The sequence below is a fragment of the Spinacia oleracea genome, chromosome 2, assembly GCF_020520425.1.
Source record: "Spinacia oleracea cultivar Varoflay chromosome 2, BTI_SOV_V1, whole genome shotgun sequence".
NCBI classification, from domain to species: domain Eukaryota; kingdom Viridiplantae; phylum Streptophyta; class Magnoliopsida; order Caryophyllales; family Amaranthaceae; genus Spinacia; species Spinacia oleracea.
Genome location: NC_079488.1, coordinates 12,010,477 through 12,035,284, shown reverse-complemented (window position 1 = coordinate 12,035,284; position 24,808 = coordinate 12,010,477). Strand labels below are relative to the sequence as shown.

At 35.4% G+C, this 24,808-nt stretch overlaps 1 long non-coding RNA gene across 4 annotated transcripts; it reads right to left on the bottom strand.

Moving 5' to 3' along the window:
- Window positions 1–574: 574 nt before the first annotated feature.
- LOC110792961 (uncharacterized) lies at window positions 575–6,858 on the bottom strand. Of its 4 annotated transcripts, none has more exons than XR_008927491.1 (8): window positions 6,624–6,858; window positions 6,071–6,377; window positions 5,468–5,830; window positions 4,096–4,557; window positions 3,074–3,585; window positions 2,215–2,777; window positions 1,284–1,755; window positions 575–997 (listed from the first exon to the last, which is right to left on the bottom strand). It is a non-coding gene; the product is annotated as an uncharacterized lncRNA (long non-coding RNA). The 4 variants fall into 4 exon arrangements; XR_002534551.2 differs by having other exon boundaries at window positions 1,284–1,738; window positions 6,624–6,855; XR_002534552.2 differs by having other exon boundaries at window positions 1,284–1,738; window positions 5,468–5,537; window positions 6,624–6,853.
- Window positions 6,859–24,808: the final 17,950 nt, after the last annotated feature.

Sequence of the window (24,808 nt, the reverse complement as noted above, 5' to 3'; positions counted from 1 at the left end):
TGCATAAAGCCTGACTTTTAGTATTATATCGAAAACATTAACTTATTGTACTCAAAACAACTACCTTTCTTTTGATGTTTCCTATATGTGAAAAGTTAGGAAAATCACAATTAAAGTTAGCTCCTTTGTTGTTATAGTTGAGAAAATTTTATATTAGTCTACCTAACTTTTATTACAAAAAGGTTAACTTTAAGTAAAAAACTTTCAACTTTAAGTATAATATTGGTTTTTAGTATATTACTCCAACTCTTCATTTTACATCAAGTATCCGTTTCAGATCCCTGACACTCCGACATGAGTTCAGACACTCTCAAACTTCATTTTCGACTTAAATCCAGGAAAATTTTCACAATTTAGCTAGGTCGGACACTTGGACACGTACCCGAGTTAGTCCAAGTAACATGGGTTTTTGGTGACGTTTAGTAAAATTTAGGTAACATATTAAAAGTTGTCAATTTTATGCTAAAAGTTACGCAAATATAACTCAACTTTTACTGCATCAAGCCTGACTTTTAGTATATAAATCTCAACTTTTACATTTTTAAACAAAAGACAGATAAAAAAATATATACACTTGAGGTAAAAATCATACTTCCTAAATTTTAATGCATATATTCAAACTTTCAATGTAAAAAACAAACTTTTACTAAGTTCTCAAGTCTAGTCAACTTTAACTTCAGAATCCTAAACTTTAACTTCAGAAACCTTAACTTTAACTTTAATGAAAAATTAAATTCTATTTTTGATAAGAAACATTAAATGAATAAAAATAATCTCAAATTTGGAGTTATTGTTCCAAAGTCTGCTGTTGGAGGCGCTGTAGTTTTTCCCTTCTCCTTTTTGACAAGCGGTCCTCGTGGTCTTTTGTTCCTTCCTTTTGTTGTGCAACGTTCAGGATCCAACACCATAGGAGGTTCAGTTGCTGTGGTTGTTGCAGGTTCAGAACTTGTTGCAGCTTGTTGTACACTTGTATCACTTGTTGTTGTTGCATGAGTACCTATAAACATTTAACATAATGTACTCTAACTGTTACTTATAAAATCCAAACTTTTACATATAAAACCCTAACTTTTACTTATAAAACCCTAACTTTTACATATTTTCCTTTTTAAGCTAATGTGAGTTCCAATCTGTTTTTATTTCACACGTTATAGTTTTTTGGTTTAAAGTTGTAGTTCTGTATGTTAAAGTTATGAAATTTGTTCTAAAGTTAAGACAGACTTCCCTCATCTCCAACATAACTTTAACTGTTAAATTTTATAAAAAAAAACATTAAGTTTTACCTGTTGGTGCTGAGTTTGTTTCTGGTGCTCGTGTTGTGCTTGTTTCAGGTGCTGCTGTTGCACTTGTTTCTATGGTTGAACCATCTTCAGTATTTGAAAGATTTAATGATGCTAGAAGTTCATCAACCAGAGACACACTAGCGGCATAACCATCCTCCATAAGGGTTCTTGTCTCCTCATTTGACTGGCTTTTCAAGATAAGGTTGTAGTATTTCCTAGCCATGGTTTGGCGCCAAGGTGTGTACTGCACCTTTTCCGGCTTTTCATTTTCTAATTTGTTCCAAACCGATGACTTAGCAGATTTTGTCCACCTCTTTTTGATGTACTATTCTGGAATCCGGTTAACCGAATGAAGGTGCAATATCCTAATGCAATGGTGGCACAACCATCCCGAAAGCTTCAAAGTTTTTACACGTACATGATACTATCTGGCTCTCATGGATGTATGTTACTCTCTGTGCATACCAAGGTTCTTCATCAATGGACACATCATAGAACTCAGTATTACATGCATTAGTAGTAGTATATTTTAAAGTTAGGAAAATCAATATAAAAGTTAGCCCTGGTGTACTTAAAGTTATGAAACTTAATTTTTCAGGGTATATAACTTTTAAAACAAAAAACCTAACTTTAACTTCAGAATCCTAAACTTTAACTTCAGATGCCTAAACTTTAACTTCAGAATCCTAAGTTTTAAAATAAAAAACCTAACTTTAACTTTTTTGCCCTAAAATGTTAATTTTAGCTTCTAATATTCTGTAAGGTGGAAAGTTAGAAAAATATGTATAAAAGTTAGCCCTGGTGAAGTAAAAGTTAATAAACTTTATATTTCAGTTTACCTAACTTTTAATAAAAAAAAGGCCTAACTTTTACAACAAAAAGACTAACTTTATAACTTTTCAAAATGGAAAATTTAACTTCTGATATTTACCTTGTTTCCAAATTAATTTTGCTGTTGTTGCAATCGAATATCCAAATTCCTCCTCAAAGTGTCTGAATAGTGACAACGTGTAAACTTCTGATGCATGGTTTAGCCATCCAGATAGTGGTAAAGCCGAGGATGCAACCGATTTACTACAAGAGAATTCAGCTTGCTTTTCTGTACTTCTCCAACGCTGTATTGTTCCTTTGAAAAATCTATAGAAATTAGTTAAAAATGTTGTTCTGTTTGCTCTAAATCCGATGGCGTGATTAGTGCTTTCACTTTGTTGTGAAGACAAAATCCCAGCTGAAAAGAAGTCTTTGCTTAGGGCAGGGCACCATTTTTCTCTCAAATCGTATACATTTGTACGTGAACCACTCTTCCCCTATTAGCTCATATTGTTGCAGCATTGATCTCCAATTGGTTTCAAATTCAACTACTGTGACACACTTATACAAGCAATAGTTGAATGTCTTCTTAAAAGTTGGATCTCGTTTCAATGCCCCAAATTTGGTAATAGCATTCTGATGCAAATGCCATACACATAAGCTGTGCCTTGCATCTGGAAAGACCTGCATATACAACCCAATCTTAAGTAAAAAAAATTATTCAAGTTTCCTAACTTTTACTACATCAATCCTGACTTTAAATACAAAAAGGCAAACTTTAACTTTTTATAACTCAAAACTGCATAACTTTAACATTTCAGGTTCCCCTCAAGTTAATAGTTATCAATATCAATATAAAACTTAGTACAATGTAATAAAAATTAAGAAAAGGTCTTTACCAGTTTAACTAACTTTTGGTAATTACATTATAACTTTAGCACAGAAAACTACAACTTTAAGAATAAATCTTGGATTTTTACCTGATTGATGGCATTGTTCATTGTTGCTTCTTGATCTGTAAAGATTGATATTGGACTTTTTTCCCCGTTGACTTTTTGAAAGTTTGTAGAAGCCACACAAACGACTCAATCTTTTCATCTCCTATGAATGCACAACCAAACATGCAATTGTTCCGGTGGTTGTTTATTCCAACTATTGGAGCACAAATTAGGTTATACCTGTTTGTTCTATAGGTTGTGTCAAAAACCACTATATCTCCAAAAAAATTCCATAGTCTTCCATCATCATAGGGTCCCTCCAAAACAAACTCCTCAATTTGCCTTTTTCATGCAATCTAAATCTAAAAAAGAAGTTTGGGTCACCTTCAAGCTCTAAATACATTATGTCAGTTACTGCTTGTGCATCACCTCCTTCTATTTGCTTCATTTTAACCTCGTGCAGTAATTTAGATGGTCTTTCTTCGAGTGCTCTAAATTTTCTTCACCTCCAGCTTCAATTGCCACGTAGTTAAAAGAAGTCGTGGATGACAGACCTGTCAGTTGAGCATAAAAGAATGTAAATAAAATAATAGTTTAGGCAAAAGGTTTTATTTAACTTTACTCAACTTTTACTTCTTCAGACCTGACTTTTAATACAAAAAGGCTAACTTTAACTTTTAAAACTTTAATTGTCCATAACTTAACTTTAACTGATAAAAGTCTAACTTTTACATTTTTACCTTTCTTCAGTTAATTTCTGTCAGGCAATTTGTTTTATTTCACACCTTGTAGTTAATTTCTGTGTTAAAGTTGTTGTTATGTAGGTTAAAGTTAAGGAAATTGTTGTCAAAGTTAAAGACAGTCTTCATTCTACTCTAACCTAAGTTTTACTTTAAAAAGCTTAACTTTAACTGAGTTGAGTGTGACTTTTATATTTCCAACTTTTTTCATCTTAGAAGGTGATTGCAATAACACAAGGATGAGTATCAAAACAATAACTTTTACACAGAATAACATTTTTACTACTAAAAATGTAAGTTTAACTATCAAAATGTAACTATTACCAGATTTTTGCATAGTTTCAATTGCCTCCCCCTTCTCTTCCGTTATTTGCCTTTCAGATCTATGCAAGTAGTGCCATTGACTTCTAGTTAATTCATGGTTGTGCATTATCACGTGATTAACAACCGCATATCTGCCTTCATAATTCATTTTCGCTCTCAAGCATGCCCTACATCGAGTTCTTGTGATTGGAACTTGCCTTGGTTTTTTCTCTTTTTTGGGCACAACAGGAACAACTGTTTGCACTTTTTTCTTTTTGTTCTTTCCATTGTTTGTTACTCCTGCTGCTTAACAAAGAAATGTCTTTTCAAGCACGATTCTTGTGCCAACTTTGAATCTCGTGTTTCCTTTCCTTATGGAAAATCCAACCGCACTAGCATGTTTTTCGTTGATCCGCACTAGCAGTTCCTCCACTGTTTCGGCAGTGTAACCTATCAGCGTTCCAACAATATCTTGATCTGGTTCTGTTATTGTAATTATTAAAAATCAGCAGAAATTTTAATCATAAAACCCTAACTTTTACGCATAATACTATAACTTTTACTAAAATAAGGCCAACTTTTACTAAAACAAGTCTAACTTCTATGCATAGAACTTTAATTTTTACTAAAACAAGGCTAACTTTTACTAAAACAAGCCTAACTTTTACGCATAAAACTATAACTTTTACTAAAATAAGGGTAACTTTTACTAAAATAAGTCTAACTTTTATGGATAAAACTATAACTTTTACTAAAACAAGCCTTATCTCTATTAAAACAAGGCTAACTTTTATGCATCAAACTATAACTTTTATGCATAAAACCACACAACTGTAAATTCTCTATTAACATCATGTTAAAAATCTAAGCAAATATTCTAAACTTTTTACATTTCACATACTTAACTTTTACTCTGAAAACCTCAACTTTAACTTTGACATCTCTAACTTTTTCAAACACCAATATTTCAGCCAAACCAACACATTTACATAACTTTTACAGGAATATCTCTAACTTTTACATTCATAACTATAACTTTAACTTTGAACGTATAATAAATTTTTCCAACGCATAATTATTCATAACTTCAGAATCATAAATAATATTAAAACAAGGCTAACTTTTACGCATAAAACCACAACTGTAAATTCTCTAATAATATCATGTTAAAAATCTAAGCAAATATTCTAAACTTTACATTTCACATACTTAACTTTTACTCTGAAAACCTCAACTTTAACTTTGACATCTCTAACTTTTTCAAACACCAATATTACAGCCAAACCAACACATTTACATAACTTTTACAAGAATATCTCTAACTTTTACATTCATAACTATAAGTTTAACTTCGAACATATAATTAATTTTTCCAATGCATAATTATTCATACCTTCAGAATCATAAATAATATGCTGTTCTTCAGCTTCGATTTCGTTAGTTGACTCTTCTTCTTCACGTTCCTGTGCCAAAGCATTATTTTCCATACAATTGTTGAGAACGTCCTCCATTGTTGCATCTTGTATATCAGGTTCAACCGAAACTTGAATTCTTTGAGTTGATTGAATCACACTTCGAATTAGGTTTTCCATCTTAAATTTGATCGAAAATTCAATTGATCTCTCGCGATTTCAAAGATTTAGATCGCGATTCTGAGATTTCGATCGCGATTTCAGAGATTTCGATCTCTCGTGGTGATTCAGAGGTTTCTCTCATCCAGGTTTTTTCTCTCTCCTCTTTCTGCGTTTTTTTTCGTCTGTTTTTTTTTGCGTGAAATTTTGTGAGATATGTGAGTCAGCTCCTTCATTTATTTGCACGTGTGAGATTTTGGTGCACATTAATATTAATGTGCACCTGTTGCACCCAAGACTTATTGATAATTTTTAACTAAATGAAATTAAAACACTAACCGGATAAAAGAAATTGGGGCTTTGCCCCCTTTTATCACAAAAGAAAACAAGATAAAAGATAAAAAATCCAAAGCTTGATGATTTACCGCCACCGACGATGTTTCCACCACAGGAAGCTCACACTACCTCGTACTGAACAAACAACAACCATCTTCTGCATGTTGCTCCTCCGCGGCAGCCACCAGCGGTCCAGCGCGACCACCAACGGTCCATTAACAACTGCAGCGAGCCACCAACGGGCCATTAACAATAGCAGGGACCACCAGCGGTCCGACGCAGCTTTGCGAGGAGGCGAACTACCGCCTTTGCTCCTTGCGTCTCTTCTCCCTCCTTCGGCACTCAATCTCTCTCCCACTCAGCCGCCACCGCCGTTGGTTCTTCCGTCGAGTTCACCTAGATCACACAAAAAAAAATATCAAATCCACATCAACTGAAATCGAAAACCGAAAATATCAACAAAATTAATCAAACACCTAAATCATAAAATCAACAAAATTCAAGGAAAAAAACTAAAAGATAAAAAACCTAAGAACCTAAAAATGTATTTTTTATGTTACAAAATCATCAACAAATTAGGTTTATGATAGCAAAAATGTAGGGAAATTGAGATTTTCAGAGGAGAGAGAGAAGAGAGAGTACCGAATGAGATTAATTCAAGTCGCATCTCCATCGTGGCCACCATCGCCGCCGACATCCTCCTCCGCGATGTATTTCCTTCCATAAACTTTTGAGTTACCTGTTGTGAGGCTTCATAAGAAGCCATTGAAATGGCGAGGAGGGAGAAAATGGGGTTGCATGATTTGAGCTGATGAAATAATATCTTTGGTTTGATTTGTGCGGAGGAAACGAGGAAGAGTTGAGGAGAGAGAGAAAAAGTATCTCTTATATGGCACGTGAAGAACTGCGAGTGGGCCTAATTGCTGACGTTATCAATTGGTCGTTTTCAGAATTTCAGACGCGCATGTCAGGCGGTCTGACACAAACCTTTTGATATAACTATTGCAAATTCACAATGCTCATGAAATTAATATTACAACTAAAATAAATAAATATGAATGTCTTTTTTTTATGCTTATAAATAGACATTAATATTTTATTTTATTTTTAATTTTTTTAGATCACAAACAAAAGTTTTATTGTTGATACTAATCGTATACCTTAACAAGCGAAGTCTTACTTTGTTTAATTTTTAGCTATTTTTTGTTTAAATGTTTATTAGCCGATTATAAAATTTGATTAATAAACGATTAATACATAACTAACTTAATTAGTAACGATTAATCATGCCACTAATAATTTGATCATATACTTATCCATAACAATATCATGAGAAATAAATATAATTGGGGTATGGATGATGCAGGAGGGAGATGATATTTGGTACTTGATAAAAAAAAGTTGTTCAATGTGGTTGGTGTTAGGGAGAAAGAAGTTAAAATATTATACTTTCTCCGTTCCGGAAATATCGCACCATTTTATTTTTTACATTATTCACTCTACGACTTTGGCCATCTTTTTTTTGTGATTTTCATATGTAAGAAAATTGTAGTCATGTGGGGTTGCGGTCACCACACTTACCGTAGTGATTCAACGTCGCCGGAGACGAATAGACGATCGAGGTCCTTCGCGTCCGTTGGTGAAAGGGTTTCCGTATCTTCTCCCTCTTATTTGCTTTTAGTTTCTTGTTTTTTTTGGGAAAGTTGCATAAACCTAAAAAACCTCCATCTTCGCCACTACAGGTGTTTTCCGTCGCGACAACCACCATCTAACACCCGGTTCTGCAATTATAGGTAATACCTCTTTCAATCTCTTTCTCCTAATATTAATTCAATAATTTTCTCTTTTAACAAAATTATAAACTGAATTTGATTTTAAATTTTTTTTCCCAAATATCTGTTCATCTTTATGATACACAATGAATAGGATGTATTATGTGATATGCTTGCTTAATTGATTGTTGTGACTTGGTCCTTTTTTACGAACTTATTAATGATTTTTAGGCTAATGACATTGTGTATTAATTATGTGCATTATGTGAAACCCAATGTAAGAGCAACGAAAATTCTGAATGAATTAGCCAATTGCTTCCCGATGAAATCAATATTTTAATAATGCCTAATTTCCCAGGAAAAAAAAGTTTGGTAAAAGGATAATTCATATTATGTGACATTGTGTTAGCTATCATCTTATTGCCAAGATGCTTAGTTATTCCAAGAATGGATGTGTTTCTTATTTCGAATACAACATTAGCATTTACTCTAATTGCCTCTAAAAGGCTTCCGCCCAGCTAGATAAGAAAGGCAAGCAAGGGCAGCCTTGTTGATGCACTAACAAAGAGAATGTGTCTAGTAATTCTTTCTTTTGAGCTGTATAAATCAGTCAGTCATAATCAGTCAGTCATCGGATGAATTTGAACCGGAAAATAAACTATGTAGTTCAACAATTGGCGAATCAAACAAAATTGAAGAAGAAAAAGAAAGAGGGTGTTTTGCAAATATAGAGTAATAGAAAAAAAAAATTAGGAGTTCTAATTGGAAGTCAAATTCACCATCATACTACTCTGGGGGCATTCTATGAAGTAAATGAATTTACAATAACAAAACAAATTATGGTATGAATATATTATCTGTAAATTGGATTTCGGAATCGAAGGAGATAAGTATGTCGATGTGCGTATGGTTTTTATTGGGATTTCGCAGTATATGGAGGTTGCGGACTTGGGGGTTTGTGGAAGTTTAGCCAGTTGTTCTTTTTTCTTTAATTCTGAATAGCTTTTTTCTTTCTTTTTTTTCGTTCTTTTTTACGGATTTGAATTGAAACGGTGTAACCTGTGAGTGGTTTCGGAGGGATTGCACAAAATTTCTCCTTGTTGGGTTTAGGCCTCACATATGCTAATGACATTCTTATTTTTATATAGGACTGGTTTATGCCCCTTCTAATGCACGAGACCTTACTTAATAATGTAGAAACTAAAAAGGTACGTTCAGTAAATTTAAAGGAACTAAGTTTTTTTTTTCACCGGTACAAACTAATTACGGAGTATAAATTTTTACACTAAACATTAAACGGAAATTAATTAAAAAGGATAAAAAGGTAACTCGTTTCATTTTATTCTACTTTCTATAATTTGATAAAATAAAATAAAGTAGAAAATATAATCTTAAGCATCTTCAAGGCATAATTTTTAATTCTTTGTTTGCATATACTCAAGTTCATATATTTACTCTATCAGGTCTCAAATATCTGTAAGTTTTAAGTCTAATTAAATATTCCTCCGTCCTTTAATACTCGCACCGTTTTGACTGGACACGTTTGCCAATTCACAACTTTGACCACCAATATCTTTAATTACATATTATAAAAACCTATAAAAATATTAATATTTTGAAAATATATATTAATATGAAGGCAACATTATATTATAGGAATATACTAGTATTTGTTTTCATACACTAGAAATAAAATAGGGTCAAAGTAAATTATGTGAATAGTGCAAAAAGTCAAAACGGTGCGAGTATTAACGGAAATAGGGAGTACCTAGATACATCATTTGTGATTAACTAATCGAAGTAATATACGAAATACTTCGTAAGGCATAATAGAAATTCGGGCATGATAAAAATGTACGAAATACTTCGTAAGGCTTGCTGAAATATAGAATGATCTCTTCTTTCATTTCTTCTTTTGACACTAGTGTTTTAGTAATTAGCCGAAAAGAGAATTCAAAGTAAATTTTAGTAATCATATGTTAACTTTTTCAAGGTTATATATATATATATATATATATATATATATGTGTGATTTTATTTAAGATGAAGGGGTAAAATCCAATTATCAAAAATATCACTATAACCAAGCTAGCAAAAATAAACATTTAGAGTCTCAAATAATAGGTCTTGTCATATAATTAACCAACGAAGTATATAGTTACTTCTTTGTCGACTGCTCCAGCACCCTATACACTAACTTCTTGTATCATTACTCAAACGCCATAGATATATAACCTTAAAGGCCTCATTTGACATAAGTAGTACTTTTTAATTGTAGGTCACACCTTTTTCAATCTCTTTCTCCTAATATTAATTCTACAATTTGCTCTTCTAACAAAATTATAAAACTGAATTTGATTTTTAATTTTGTTTCCTAATATTTGTTCATCTTTTTATGATACACAATCAATATGATGTATCTCACCAAAAAAAAAAATTCAATATGATGTATTATGTGATATTTTTCTTAATTGATTGTCGTGACTTGATCCTTTTTTAAGAACTTATTGATGTTTATAGTATGCTATTGTGATAATGTCTTGGCAATTGTCATATATTCTGGTGCTATTGAGAGTTGAGTAAGTACCGAGTAGCAAATTTGCAATTGTAGGTGAGAAGGGAGGAAAGTTCTTGTATTGTTAATTTTTTGTTATTTCTATCTTTATTGTTAATTTTGTTATTTCTATATTTGTTATATCTAGAAATAAGAAAAGAATCTAGTGAAGAGAAAAAGGCTTGTGTCAGAGCAAAAGACTTGTAGGCTTGGGTTAGATTGATCTGCACTCCTCTAGACGAACCATGTATTATGTTATTAAAAATGCATGACAAAGTAGTCTTATTACTTCTGTCAAGAATTTGTGAGAAGTATTATGTTTAGACGTTTTGCTTTTATGTTTCTATACAGACACCAGATTCAGTTGAACAAAAAATGTTTAGGTAAAGTCAATCATTTGATACTGTAAATTTTCCGAGTCTTCTGCCAATATTTAGTCACAAGGGTATGTTCAGCAAAAGCATTTATCAATGAACAAGAGAACACCTGATCCACCTGATCTGTCTATATATTGCTAACACATCGTTTTTATAAACAAAAGCAAGCAAATAACTTAATAATTTAGGTACGGTTAAGAGTCACTATTGCTGTAACACAATTGAACTGAACTTATAGAATTGAACTGAACTTATAGAACAGAACATGGTTAACAGAAAACTTTTGATGTAAACTCCTGATGGCCCTTTGCTAATTCTAAAAATTCAAAAAGAATAAATTGCACTTACCATTCATCCTAGTAAATAATTCTTAGCATTATACTACTATGATTATAGTACTCCTATACTGCTGTAATCTCATCGCATATCCAAAATAAGTCGATAACAGTTTAGTATAAATTTGATGTCTTTTAGTGTGTTAAAGTCTGTCAAGGTGATCAGAATTAGGATAGAAACTAGTTACCCAAAAAGCAGATGAAAAAAGGGGACTGTTCAATCTGAATGGGGCCTTGTAGCAAAGAAGATGAGTGGAGAGTTATCCATCAGGACAGGGTATGACAGTATGTACTAGGTAGTTGTGGTTTAACCACTATATCTTGCTATCTCTAGAGGATTTATGGTATGTTGCTCACGCTATGTGGCAAGATCCTTGGACTCAGAGTGATGGTGGTAGTGAGTGGTGGCTCCAAATTAACCTGAGAAGTTGTCCATATAAAGATGCTTCAAATTTAGTCAAAAAATATTATGCAGTATATGATTAAACAAGGAGACTATTCATTGCTAGTCTATTGAATTAGTGGCTACATATAACAATGAGCAGCATCTTGAACATTGTAAAGATAGTTCGTGAGCCGCTTCTTCTCTTGTGTGGAAAAAAGATTTAGCTGCTTTAGTGATCCACAATGATTGTCAATGGTGACTTTAATTATGTGCTTTTAAATGATAATACACTGAATGAAGGGTCTGTTACTGCTACTGGAACCAATGATTTTAGATTTGTGTGCAGAGTAATGAATTATATCAATAACATATTGTTGGTGCTGATTACAGTTGGTGTAGTAACAAATCTGGTCAATCATTGTTTCATTCTGTACAGTGGACTTTTGTTAATTTACTGTCTAACCCTAACAATTTAGAGTCCTTTAAACAAACAAAAATAAAATTTTACAATCCATTAGATAATTATTAAAACTTGTAAAATAAATTCATCAAGTACAGTTCTATATGATCATATTTGACGCATATACGGATTTGAACAGAATTGTCAAAAATTGTAGACCACCTGTTGTGCACCACCTACCTCAGACCAAACTACTGCAAGACCTACCTCAGACCAAACTACTACATCTAATAATACACAACAAAACAAAACTGATCAGAAAAAGAAAGAAACAGGCCTAATACAGATTAAGCAGAAAGATTAAGTAGACTCCACCCAAAAGATCATGAATAGAGTCAAAAACACCCTGACCTATAGTCCACCCATCAACCAGAACCTGACCAGAAACTAAACAGGCCTTAAAACAATTATTAGCATGATAAAAAAATACCTGTATAGAGTTAACATAATACCTTTCTCTTGGATTGTTGAGGCATCTTGTGAACCATTCTGGTAAAATAAGTTAGAAAGGGCTGCATTAATTATGGATCTTTGTAACAAATTAATGTCATCACAAAGAGACTGAGGAAGACTTGCATGTTATTGATTTATATCCTCTTCCGTGGATATTTAATTAATAGTTCCTTGGCTCACTTTACTTACATAATTGGAACTGTTGCATCTTGATTATCATTTCTTGTCGTAGTTTTTAGGGTGCTTTAGCTAATATTCCAAGAAAGAAGAAACTATTGACCCTAAACTACGACTTAAACCAAGTCTCCCAGGTGCAAGAAATGTAGTCTTTACTGGTTTACTTTACAGGTTAGCTCCAGTTATGAAAAAAATACACAGTACTAGGTAATAATTAAGGAACTAGTTCATAAATGTGCAGGTTTTTTTAGTGGAAGACTACGCTTAATTTTCTCCTTTGATTCTTTCCACCTAATAAATTAATTAATTTGTCTCAGCAAATATTCGAATCAAATCCTCCCCAAATATTTGAGATTAATCTGACTACCAGGCCCAGCGGACGATACTCATCAAAGAAATCAAGCAAACTAAGACAAACATATTACTAAAGCACAATTTCATCTCAAATTCAAAGCTTGGGTACAAAGAGTGGTATGAAGAATGAAACTTTCCCAATATTATAAATTACGGAGTAATCTCTAAACATTTTGGCAAGATAGTAATTCTAGATTTAAGAAATTAATCCCAGCGAAAGTGCTACACAAATTGAAAATTCCCGCTTTACTTTTGGCGAATTTTCATATGTTTAACGACGAGCATATATACCATTTCAATGAGATTGTAGCCTTGTCGCAACTAATGTCACTATTCGCGACCACTTTAAAAAGTCGTCGTAGATATTTACCATCCTGGAGTTGCTTAGATCACACCACATGTATGTAATTCATATCTTAACAAAAGTAATAAGTTATTATATTTGATTAAAATATTATGAATTTTTTTATTCTTTATGGTTGTTTGTTACTACAGTGTCCTCGTCAGCTTTTGGGATCCAATGATTCTGGATATTGTGTATGTCGATCTATGCAGGAGACAATAGAAAGTAGAGGACAAGTAGTTCCCCCAAAGGTAACTTTAAGTTACAATTCATGGGAAGCATAATGTAAAGTGACATGATAATTGAATAGATTGACTATATAAACATAGACCAATTTTAATCATTTCATTCTAATTGTTTTGTAGTACTTTCCTAGACTTCCTGCCACTTATTCTCAAGAAATGGTTGACGAGATACGAGACACTTTGGTAACTTATGTTTTGAAGCATATGCAAGTCAACAATCAAGAAGTCGGAGAAAATGAGTGCATGGATGTTGATCAAGAATGACTTTTGTAGCTAAATGTTTTGGACATTCGTATTTTAGTAAGAAAAAAAAAATTTAGGAATTTTTTTGTGTAATAAATGTAAGGAGTTTTGGAGGATGATTAATTAGGTACACTAGTTTAATTACACGTTTGGATAACTGCGAAACTTATATTTAATTCTTATGGTTGTTGTTAGCCCATAATTTTGGATTTGTTGGATTGTATTTATTAATTAGTGAATATTGCAAGTACATTATTTTGTGGCAGGTACATGTACCGAAAATTGTGTAGTTGGCTAGGAAATTTAATGTGCAAAAAATTATTGAAAAAATGAGCAAAGAAACCACATATTTCATATATATGGTCTCTTATAACGAGGCAGACGTTTCTTCCCCTTGACATAAGACACCACATTTCTGAAATACATGATTTCTCCCCCCAACTTAAGACACCACATTTCCGAAATAAATGGTTTCTTCCTCTAACATAAAAGACCACATTTCTCAGAAAACTCATCTCTTACCTAATTATTTTCTACAACCACAATCACACCTAAGAAACCATATTTATTAGAAGTATGGTACTTTTTGTTTAATCTTACTAACCACACCAAAAGCATGGTTTCTTATGCTAAGAGACCATTGAGATATATACCATACCTTTTTTGGTCTCTTAAGCCTATTTGGTATGGTTTCTTAGCCTGTTTTGTAGTAGTGAGATTTTTTTTTAAAAAAAAATTTTGCCTTAAAAGTGCGCTTTTTATGAAACGGATAGTATTTTAATAGGTTGAAGACCAAAATGTAGTTTGAGGAGCCCCCCCCATTAATCGAGCCGATTAACTAGCAGCGTTAATCCGAGGGTATTAATGGAAAGAAATGGGACAAAGGTAGGAGAATGTTGGTTAAATGGAAAAAAATAAATGAGTAAGGAAAATAGGGGCTTGACGGGCGTTTATAGACGGAAGTTATGGGATTTAGGCCCTGTTCTGTTCACCTTATTTCCACTTATTTCAGGAAAAATAAGTTCAGTTAAGTTCAGATAAGTTCAGATAAGATAAGTTCAGGAAAAAAAGGTTGACCAAGTACAATTTATAACTAAAATAAGTTTTGATAAGTTCTAATAAGTTCAGTTAAGTTCAGATAAGTTCAGTTCAGTTCAGTTCAGATAAGATAAGTTCAGGAAAAATAAGTGAAAATCAGGTGAATAGAACGCAGCCTTAACACCCGTTTAGTTGCTATTCATTGTCGTTTGTCAGAGTTTAATCCACCGTCCCATTTGAATTTCAAAATAAATTTACCTTCCATTCCATAATTGAATTGGGGAAGGTTGAAAAAATTTGACAATAAAAAATTAAGGTTCCCTGTAGCAAAAACCCTCAGAAATTTATCCCTTCCGCCGCCAGTTGCTATTTCTCCTCACTAGAAGCGGATTTTAAAGGTGGAAGGTTTGAAAATGGCGGATCTTGTTTCAGAAGAGGTAAATTTGTAATATTTTTCGAGAATTATTAGATGTTTATGGTATGTGTTTCTTTGGTGACGGTGGCTGTTATGGTGTGTCGTTGTTTTGGCGTGGTTATGTTTTGTTGGTGTTTTATTATTATATTCTTTGTAAAGCTGTGTGGGGTTGGGATGGAGTAGAAGATGATGAATAGTAAAGGGACCCTTATTAATTTTGGAATTATCCTTTATAAATGTTTTTTAAAAAAAATCGTAAAAAAATATAGTTATTTTAAAATTAAAGGTCAGGAAGATTGGAGTATTTAATACATTTTAGTTTGTTGTTAAAATAAAAGGTCAGGCTAGATAGGATTATTTAATCCTTTTTTTAAAAAATTAAATAATTCGTATAATAAATAAATAATAAAAAATTGTAGTGAGAATGATTGTAATTTTGTATAATCCATAATTAAAAAATGTTGTTTTTGCGAGAATAAAATTAAGATTTTGTAATGAATTGCATATTGTTGTGAATAATTCCGGAATAAAGAGGCAGTAAAGCATATTGTTGTGAATTGCATATTGTTGTGAATAATTCCGGAATAAAGAGGCAGTAAAGCATAGGCACTGTATTGATTTAAACATGTCAAATTCACTTATTGCAGGTTGTAAACGAGGTTGATAAGTGTGTTAAAAATAATAATGATTATGTACAAGATCTTCAACAAAAGCCTGTTGGATTGGCCGGGTGATGTTGTTGTCACCTCAGAGGAGCATATTGGTGTTATTCATGGATCGCGGTGTGGAAAGGGTGTTATTGAAAGTTATGGTCTTCAATCTCCACTTGGATCTTGTGTTGGTAGTTCTGATCTGTCCTTTGTCACCCCAAACTGTAGTACACATAATGGCAACGTAGACCAAAATTCATCCTTTGTCACCCCAATCCGTAATACACATAATAGCAACCTAGAAGTTAATTTATTTTGTCTTAACCCTCAGAGTTGTTCCACCACTTTAATTGGTGGTTTAATACAATCCTCCAATGTGAATCCACTAAGAAGAAATAATAGGACTATTACAGAGGAGGACGGAATATATTTCACTCCTGAGCATGTGAAGAGTGGTGGTATCCTTTGTACAACCACAAACGAGGAACTTGTCTCCCCCCCCCCCCCCCACTCTAGGGCTCATTTTTGGGACTTGGAGGATGTTGAGGAATACTATAAGAGATATGGTAAACAACAGAGATTTGGTGTTTGTAGGCCACAAGGTACAATGAATAAAAGAAAACAATTGACTAGTGCCACATGGAGGTGTGAGTGTTATGGTGCCCCTGATATGAGAGAGAGGAGGGAGGGGAAGAAGAGAGCAAAGAATATGGAGTTGGGGAGTAGTGCAATACCTAAGACACCGTCAAAGAGGACAAGGAAGTCAAAGAAGTGCAAGTGTCTGGCAATGTTGAGAGCTAGTGTTAATGGGGTAGGTGAGTGGGAAGTAAGAAAAGTTGTATTAGAATATGTTAACCACCAACCAACTCCCAGCAAGTGGAGGGGAGTGAAAGAGTATAGAATGGACCATGTAACACACCATTTCAGGGAAGGATTAATAACAAGTTATGATTCTGGTGCGCCGGTCTCACAAGTAAGGGATAATCTTGCTGAACGATTGGGTGGCATTGGAAAAGTAATCCTAACTGAAAAAGACATGTCACACATAGTACACAAAGAACGAAATTAACATTTTTAATTGTAACATTTTCCCCAATAAATTAACGGACCAAATTTATAAAACTTAATTAGTTGTAACCAAATCGGGATCATGATTGATATTTACGCTTTTTTAATTGAAGCCTTATCCCCACTATCTAATACCAAATATAATCATGAATTTGCATGTACACAAGAACATACTAATTAAGTTTTTAAATACCCGATCGATATATAATTTTAATCAAATATTTAAAACCATACATGAATTTGTTTGAATTCATTTCTTCAATCAACCCCAATAGATTTTAAAATAGCATCATTTTCGATCACGTGTTTATAATAAGTCAAAAATGTCAACAACCACCCATGACTTACTTAAGTACAATTTTCCATCATTTACTTCAAGCATCCACTTTATGTTTGATAAACTCAAATTTTCCAATGTTGCAAACATCATTTTACCTTTAAATGTTTTTCAATGAACCACACGTGCTTTATTAAAGCCATTAATACCAATAATTAATCTTGTATTTTATTTTTTTTACAAAAATAAAACTTAGAATTCAAATTAAACAAACCTGCATTTATAATCATCACAACAAAGTCACATTTAAAGGTAATCAATCATCAAAACAAAGTCACATTTAAAGGTAATCAATAATCATTGGCATAAAATCTTAAAACCAATTAAAAAAAATGCAAACACATAATTTAGAATATATTGTAAAAATAATAGTGAACTTAAGTAATTAATTAAAGCAATTCAACTAAACGGATTGTGAATGATAAAATCTCAACAATTAATTAAAATAATTGTAATTTCAAAAAATAATCACTTACAAGGCCTCGAACTATCAATGTCTCGTCGTCCTGGATGTTGACCTCACCCGTCGTCCGGTCAGCTTGAATCACCACCCCATTTGGTCTCACTATTTCAATGTTGTTTGGGGAACAACCCAAGCGGGTACTGTACAGATCATTGGGGAACAGCATGTAGAAGACTCCATTATCTCCGGCTTCCTCACTCCTAAGTTTGATCATCCTGGGGCCGGAAGCATATACGATGGCAAGGGTGGGATCTGAGATGATGGCAGGGCCGCCTGCATAGATGGTGGCAGGTGTGGCAGAGAAGTGGAGTGCATGGCCGGAAGGAAGGATGATGGTAAGGGTGGCAGCAAGGACTCCGCAAGCGGTGACAAATCGCTCGAACCGCCTTGAAACAACGGTGGGAGTGTTACAGACACTTGATCGGCCACATGCATGTTGGTTGGGTCAGTCAATTGATTGTTGAAGGGTGTGAGGGGGTCGAAAAAGCACGAGGCTAATGCGTGACCTCGTCCCTCGTGGGTGTGACGCTTCTTTTTTGTCAAATCAAGTGTAATTGGATTTCCTGTGAGTTTACACCCAATTGACTAGTAATATAGGAGTCGCCATTCAGTTTTTAACGACAATGAGAAAAACTGACAAAACCCGGTTATCGTGACATAAAGGGAGTGCAATTATGTTTGACCACGACGGCCGTAGGTTCCCTTGTGATCCCTGGTGGTGGGGATCGCTCAACGTACACCCGCAGGGTAGAGATTGAGGGTTCGGGGGACTGTAACTACCGAGAGGAGTACTCGCTCTTCGATAACTCCAGAGGCAGGATATCCTTACTAGCTCAGCATAAATAATTGATGGGACATGCGTTAACTATTAAACTAATCTGAGTTGATTTTATCAATATGCAACATATAGTACTAGATCGAACGCGATTATCTGATTTAGATTATTTTAAGGGACCTAGCATGATAATCCAATTTCCCAAAAAATATCATATTTATTAAGCATGATCGAACAATCAGGTTTTAGTTAGTTTAACAGTTCATAAAAGGGCGAGGAAAGCAATTAAACCATGGAAAAGGGACACATTACGACGCACCCTTGAGAGGTGCGTCACGGTTCTCAGAAAACTAACCACTTTGATTTTTCTATTTCTCCTTTTATTTAACGAATCTCAAATTATGGGATAGGATACGTTCTGTTCGATTTATGGATCGATTGCGACAGAACGCGTGATCAGTTTTGCAGCGTGAGGCTTAGGTTTAGGGGTTTAGAGTCAATACTCGGAATATAAATTGTGTGTTGTTCACGTCGAACTTAAGGCCCTATTTATAGAAAAGAGTTCGTGGAAAGATAGAATTGTAGAACTCTAATCCACGAGGAATTAGGAAAAAACACGTACCCGGGTATTTTCAGCGCCCAGGGCTGGGCGTCAAAGATTTCGGCGCCCAGCTCTGGGCTTTGAAAATTGGACCCAAGCAATTTCAGCGCCCAGGGCTGGGCTTTGAAATTGATGTTTGGGCCGTTTCGTTGTCAGATTCGGATTCTTAGAATCCGGAGTGTATGAGACTTTAATCGAGTCTTTTAGTGCGTATTAATTTTATGACGGGATGCGTCTGGGCCCGTTACGAACTCTAGGCTCGTTAGGATTTTAATTAATACGTATCTTTTATTTCCGAATCGTATTAGGAACATGATTCTTCTCGCAATTTCTATCTCATTTAGGATTTATGTTGGAGTGCAACACCTAATTCTGACAGGTTTCTATCTTTTATGACTTGCCACTTTTAACAACTACCCATTACGGCAGTTACTATTTTTAGCAGGTTTCCATAAATAGCAGGTTTCTATAAATAGCAGGTTTCGGGTGAAATGAAAAGGGGAATTGAGATTCGTTATTTTATAGGAGATGCGTTGTCAAGTGGAGATTTATGTTTTCATCATCGAACCTTCCCTTTCGGGAATGGGGACAAAAGTAGGTGTCTACAGTTAGCCCCCACTTTGACTGAGTCTTGGAGTAAGACGATGGTCAAAGTATTAGACGGAGTGCATCGCACAAGCCATGGTGACCTGTTTTGGCGAGGGTCTCACGAGCCCCCGAGTGATAACATTTGACTTAAGGGTCATCACTTGAAGTGTCGACATATCCCTCACGTGTCATTGGGATTTGTCAACAAATAGTATAGAAACTTCCTCACTTTGTCATTGGAAGGATCTAAAGAAGTGTAGAAACTCCCTCACTTTGTCATTGGGAGTACCTACAGATGTTTTCGAAATCAAAGCTATAAAGTGTAATTGGGCCTGGCCAAGCCCAACCACGAGGTAAAAATGTTTTTAAAGATTCTCATTTTCAAGGCTAGTTAAACGAGAAAACCCCCTTGTTTTTATGGGACGTAAAACGAAGGAAAATCCAGCACATCGCTCTTTTTTGGAAAAAACGGAAAACCAATTACATCGTTCTTTTTTGGAAAAACGGAAAACCAATCCTTTAATTTTTGGAAAAAGGGAAAATCGATCCTTTAATTTTTGGAAAAAGGGAAAATCGATCCTTTAATTTTTGGAAAAAGGGAAAACCGATCCTTTAATTTTTGGAAAAAGGGAAAACCGATCATATCCTTTAATTTTTGGAAAAAGGGAAAACCGATCCTTTAATTTTTGGAAAAAGGGAAAACCGAAAAAGTTATCGCTGCAGCGACTAAGGACCTACGCGGCTTGTGACGTAGACCCCGCCGGCTAAAGATAACGAGCCTGTCCGCTAAGAGTGGACGCCCCGTCCGAAAAAGTGGACGAATCTTGTTTTTGAAATTTGAAAATAAGGACCTACGCGGCTTGTGACGTAGACCCCGCCGGCTAAAGATGGCGAACCTGTCCGCTAAGGGTGGACACCCTGTCCGAAAAAGTGGACGAATCTTGTTTTTGAAATTTGAAAATAAGGACCTACGCGGCTAGTGACGCAGACCCCGCCCGCTGAAGGTGGGCGAGCCTTGTCCGCTAAGGGTGGACATCCCTGAATTCGTTTTTTTCGATTTGGGAACTCGCGTGGTTTGTGATGCGATCTTGCCAACTGAAGATGGGCAAGTTCCTATTTCTTTTGTTCTTTGTGATTTCTTTTGAGAATTTCTTTTTATTCATTCTTGCAAGAGCGAATTCTTTCGAGGGATGCTCGAATTTAGTTGTAACCTGAACGTGGCTGACAACGTGTTCAGACGGACCTTTGTCTTGCGACCGTCCGCTTTCGTGGTTTTGAGCTAGTCTTTATGGCTCGATTTTTGCCACTACTTGGTCTTTGATCAGAGGACCATGTACAAATGTCAATGACGACCCTTTTCTGAGGTCGAACCTGTTCTTTTGAGATCATCCAAACATGGGGCGGCGTATAGCGCAGCCCGGGAATGTTGTTTTAACTTTTCATACTCTCTTTTGAAATATATATTTTCTTTCGAGCCCCCAAGCATTCGTGCTTGACGGTCATTTCTTGTTAAAGAGGTTCCTTGGGGATATGCATTTTGTAATGTCCTTGATCGTGTTTGGGGATCGTGCTCGTAAGTGCGAGCGATCTTTGAAGTGGTATGCTACTTTGACGAAGTCGTGAGGTGCGACTTTCGGCAATTTTCAAGTCGAATGAATATGGCAGGGCCCTATAGAAGTCAGAGCTGTTTTTTGGGCCTGGGCTCATTTTCGGCGCCCAGGCCAGGGCATCAGAAATAATTTATGCCCAGGTGGGGCGTTGAAAATGTTGTTTGGGCCGGTCTTTTGATGACACAGTTGGCCTCTTGTTTTTTCGTTTATTTCACTTGGAAGTTCTATGTATTCTCTTTTCTTTTGTTTTTTTTTCTTTATTTTTAGAACGTGATGATTTTCTCGAGAAGCCGTAGCCGATTGTGAAGGAAATAATGCCCTTGGTCCAAGTATGCATTCTATGTTAAGTCTAATAAATGCGGTTCAGTATTAATTAACAAGTTAATAATTCAGTGAGATCAAGTGAGCTGAATGCCTAGCTAGAGGCCGCTTCAGTTCAAGTGGAATTAATGATATTAATCCACAGCTTACTCTTGACTGAACCCGTAGGGTCACACAAATAGTACGTAAACGGATCAAGTATTTAATGGCATTAGATACTCCATCTATGGATATTCGGAATCGACGGATCTTGGTTTCAGTGGGAGCTGAGATCGTCACAGGCAAGAAATGAATACTCCGGATACGATGATATTGCCGGAAACGGAAATATGGATCGTATCGGAAATATAAATATTATCCAAGTCGTAGATGTTGCCGGAAACGGAAACATGGTACGTATCGGAAAATATTATCGGAAATGGAAATATTGCCAGAATCGGAAATATTGCCGGAAACGGAAATATTGTCAGAATCGGAAATATTATCGGAATCGGAAAATAATTCCGGAAACGGAAATATTAAATATTTGTTCGAAACGGAAATTGATTCCGGAATCGGAAATATTAAATATTGTTCGTATCGGAAATGAATTCCGGAACCGGGAATTTAATCGGAAGCGTATCGTACGAATTAGCATCGGACGAGGCCTGCCGGACGAAGGCCCAGCACGAAGTCGGGCCATCGCCCAGCAAGCCAAACGCGCGCCCAGCCAAGGCAGCGCCCAGGCCCACCGCAAGGCAGGCCCAGCGCGCGCCAAGGCCATGGCCTCGCTGCGTGGGCTGCTGCTCGCACGCACACGCATGGGCGGCCCTCGTGGCTGCCGTGTGTGTGTGAGTTTGTGTTCATGCATGATTCCTAAAACTATTAGAGTTAGTATATGATTAAATTCCTATTCCTAAAAGGATAAATTCATTAATTAGAGTTCTTATAGGATTCTAAGTTTAATTAATTCGTATCCTACTAGGATTCCAATTCCCTTTCCATAACTCTATAAATACGTGCCTAGGGTCACATATTTTGAGAGATTAATTCAAGTATTCAAAGTCAGTTTTGAGAGAAAAATTCAGTCATATTTCTTACCTAAGAGTGCCGAAAATTCTAGTACCTTAAGGGCGATTCTAGTTGGTCAATCTTAAGGCGGATCCGGACGTGCTGTGGACTATCTACGGAGGGACGACACTTGGAGTCCTAAAGACTTGTTCTTGTTCGGTTCGGGCGCAGCTAGGGAAGGCACGCAACAAAGAGTATGCATCTAAATTATGCTATATGATTATGTGTAAATAATATGTATTCCTGGCTAAATGGTTGTTTCCGCATAATTTATGAATAGTCATATGTATCATAACCTAACAGTGGTATCACGAGCCCCTTATTATTTTCATAATCTAAATTGCATGAACATGGTTAAATATTACAAATTTGCAAGAATTAAAAGGGGTGATTAATTTTCGTAATTGTTAATTAATTGCAAATTGCGTTTATTTAATTATACGTACGCAGTTTTTCGGCAGTTTCTTCGTTACTCATCCAAATCGAGTGATTTTTGTGTCAATTCCGCATGTAAAAGGCATTCTAAAATTTTGACAAAAACAATATTTTTCTGCCGAACCCAGAATTCTCAAATTCGAAGCCTAACTATGACTTTTCGAAGGTTTTAGTTTTTCGAATGCAAAATTTCGTAAATTTAAGATGTTAAATTAAATATTTGCGATTCTTGTTGATAAATCTTGAATTTTTGATTGACCTAATGTATATGTTTAACAAGTTTGAATGCCTAGCCTTGTTAATTATGCAATCTAATTTGTAATTATGATTAATTTGTTGAAAATTAGAATAATTTAGAATTAATTTGATTTTCATAATTAATTATAATCTAATTAGAAACCTATGATTAAAAACCACCATAAAAATTGTAAATTTATGATAAATTTTAAATTTTTATGACCTAGACTTGAATCCATGACAATCGGAAATCAATTGAATAATAAATTTTCGATTTTTCGCCCTAAAATTATGAAATTAATATTATTTATTAATTTGTCATTAATTTTAAATATAAATTTTAAATTTTTATGCGATTCGTTCATATAACTTGCACGCACAAAGCAATGGACGCTTCGTGTTACCCTTAAGGGGTGTTGTATAGTGCGGGCATGCGACGACGAGCAAGGGAGCTCGTCGCCCGTGCGGCACGAATGCAATGAGCAAGGGCATGGTGCACGAGCACAAGGCAGCAGCCCTGCCTTGTGTCGTGGGCCACGAGCTATGAACAAATGGGCATGGGCGAAAGGCAAGCCAAGGCAGTCGCGTGTGGGCAGCAAGCGAGCTGCGCCACGACGCGCACTGCCTCGCGCAAGGGCGCGCAGCCTCGCGCGCAGCGAGCGCAAGCTCGCGTGCCACGAGCGCTGCGCCCAGCGATTGATCGCGCGCAATTGCTCGCGCGCACAGCAAGCGATGGCTCGCGCGCACAGCGAGCAATGGCTCGCGCGCACAGCGAGCAATGGCTCGCGCGCACAGCGAGCGATGGCTCGCGCGCAGCGAGCGCTGGCGAGCGCGCAGCGAGCGCTGGCGAGCGCGCACAGCGAGCGATGGCTCGCGTGCGTCGAGCGCTGGCGCGCGCGCAGCGAGCACCATAGCGTGCGATGGCTTGCGATGGAAGATGCAGCAGCTATGCGACGAGCGCATGGGCTGCGCGCACATGGCCAGCGATGGCTGTGTGCGTGCGGCCCATGGGAGTGCGATGCGTAGGGTGTTTGCGTTGCGATTAGATCGTTTTGAATGTTTAATTTGAAATTTTTCAGTTTACGTAATTTTAATTATTTTTAAAATTAATAATTTAAATTATTTTCTTGGATTTTAATTTTGAATATTGTAATTATAATAAATTTTATTTATTCTAATTATTTTACTAAAATTAAAATCATGAATTAATTTAAATACGACTGAAATTAAATTAAACTTTTTGGATTCAATTATAAATTTATATGAGCTTTAAATTTTAATTAAATTTGTATGTTTCCGGTTAGACTTGAAATACATTTTTATGTTTAAAATTAGTAAAGCATATGAATTTATTGGTTTAAGTGGGAGCTCTTTTAGTCATAAACTCTTGATTAGGTCTACGAATCCTTAAGGTTAAAACAACTTGATTAGAATTAATAAGGACTGAATAATTGGTAGATTATTGGTGCCCTTGATTAATTGCTGCAAATGTTTACGTGATGCATAATGTGTTTTACTAACCAGCTATGTGGGCCATTCAT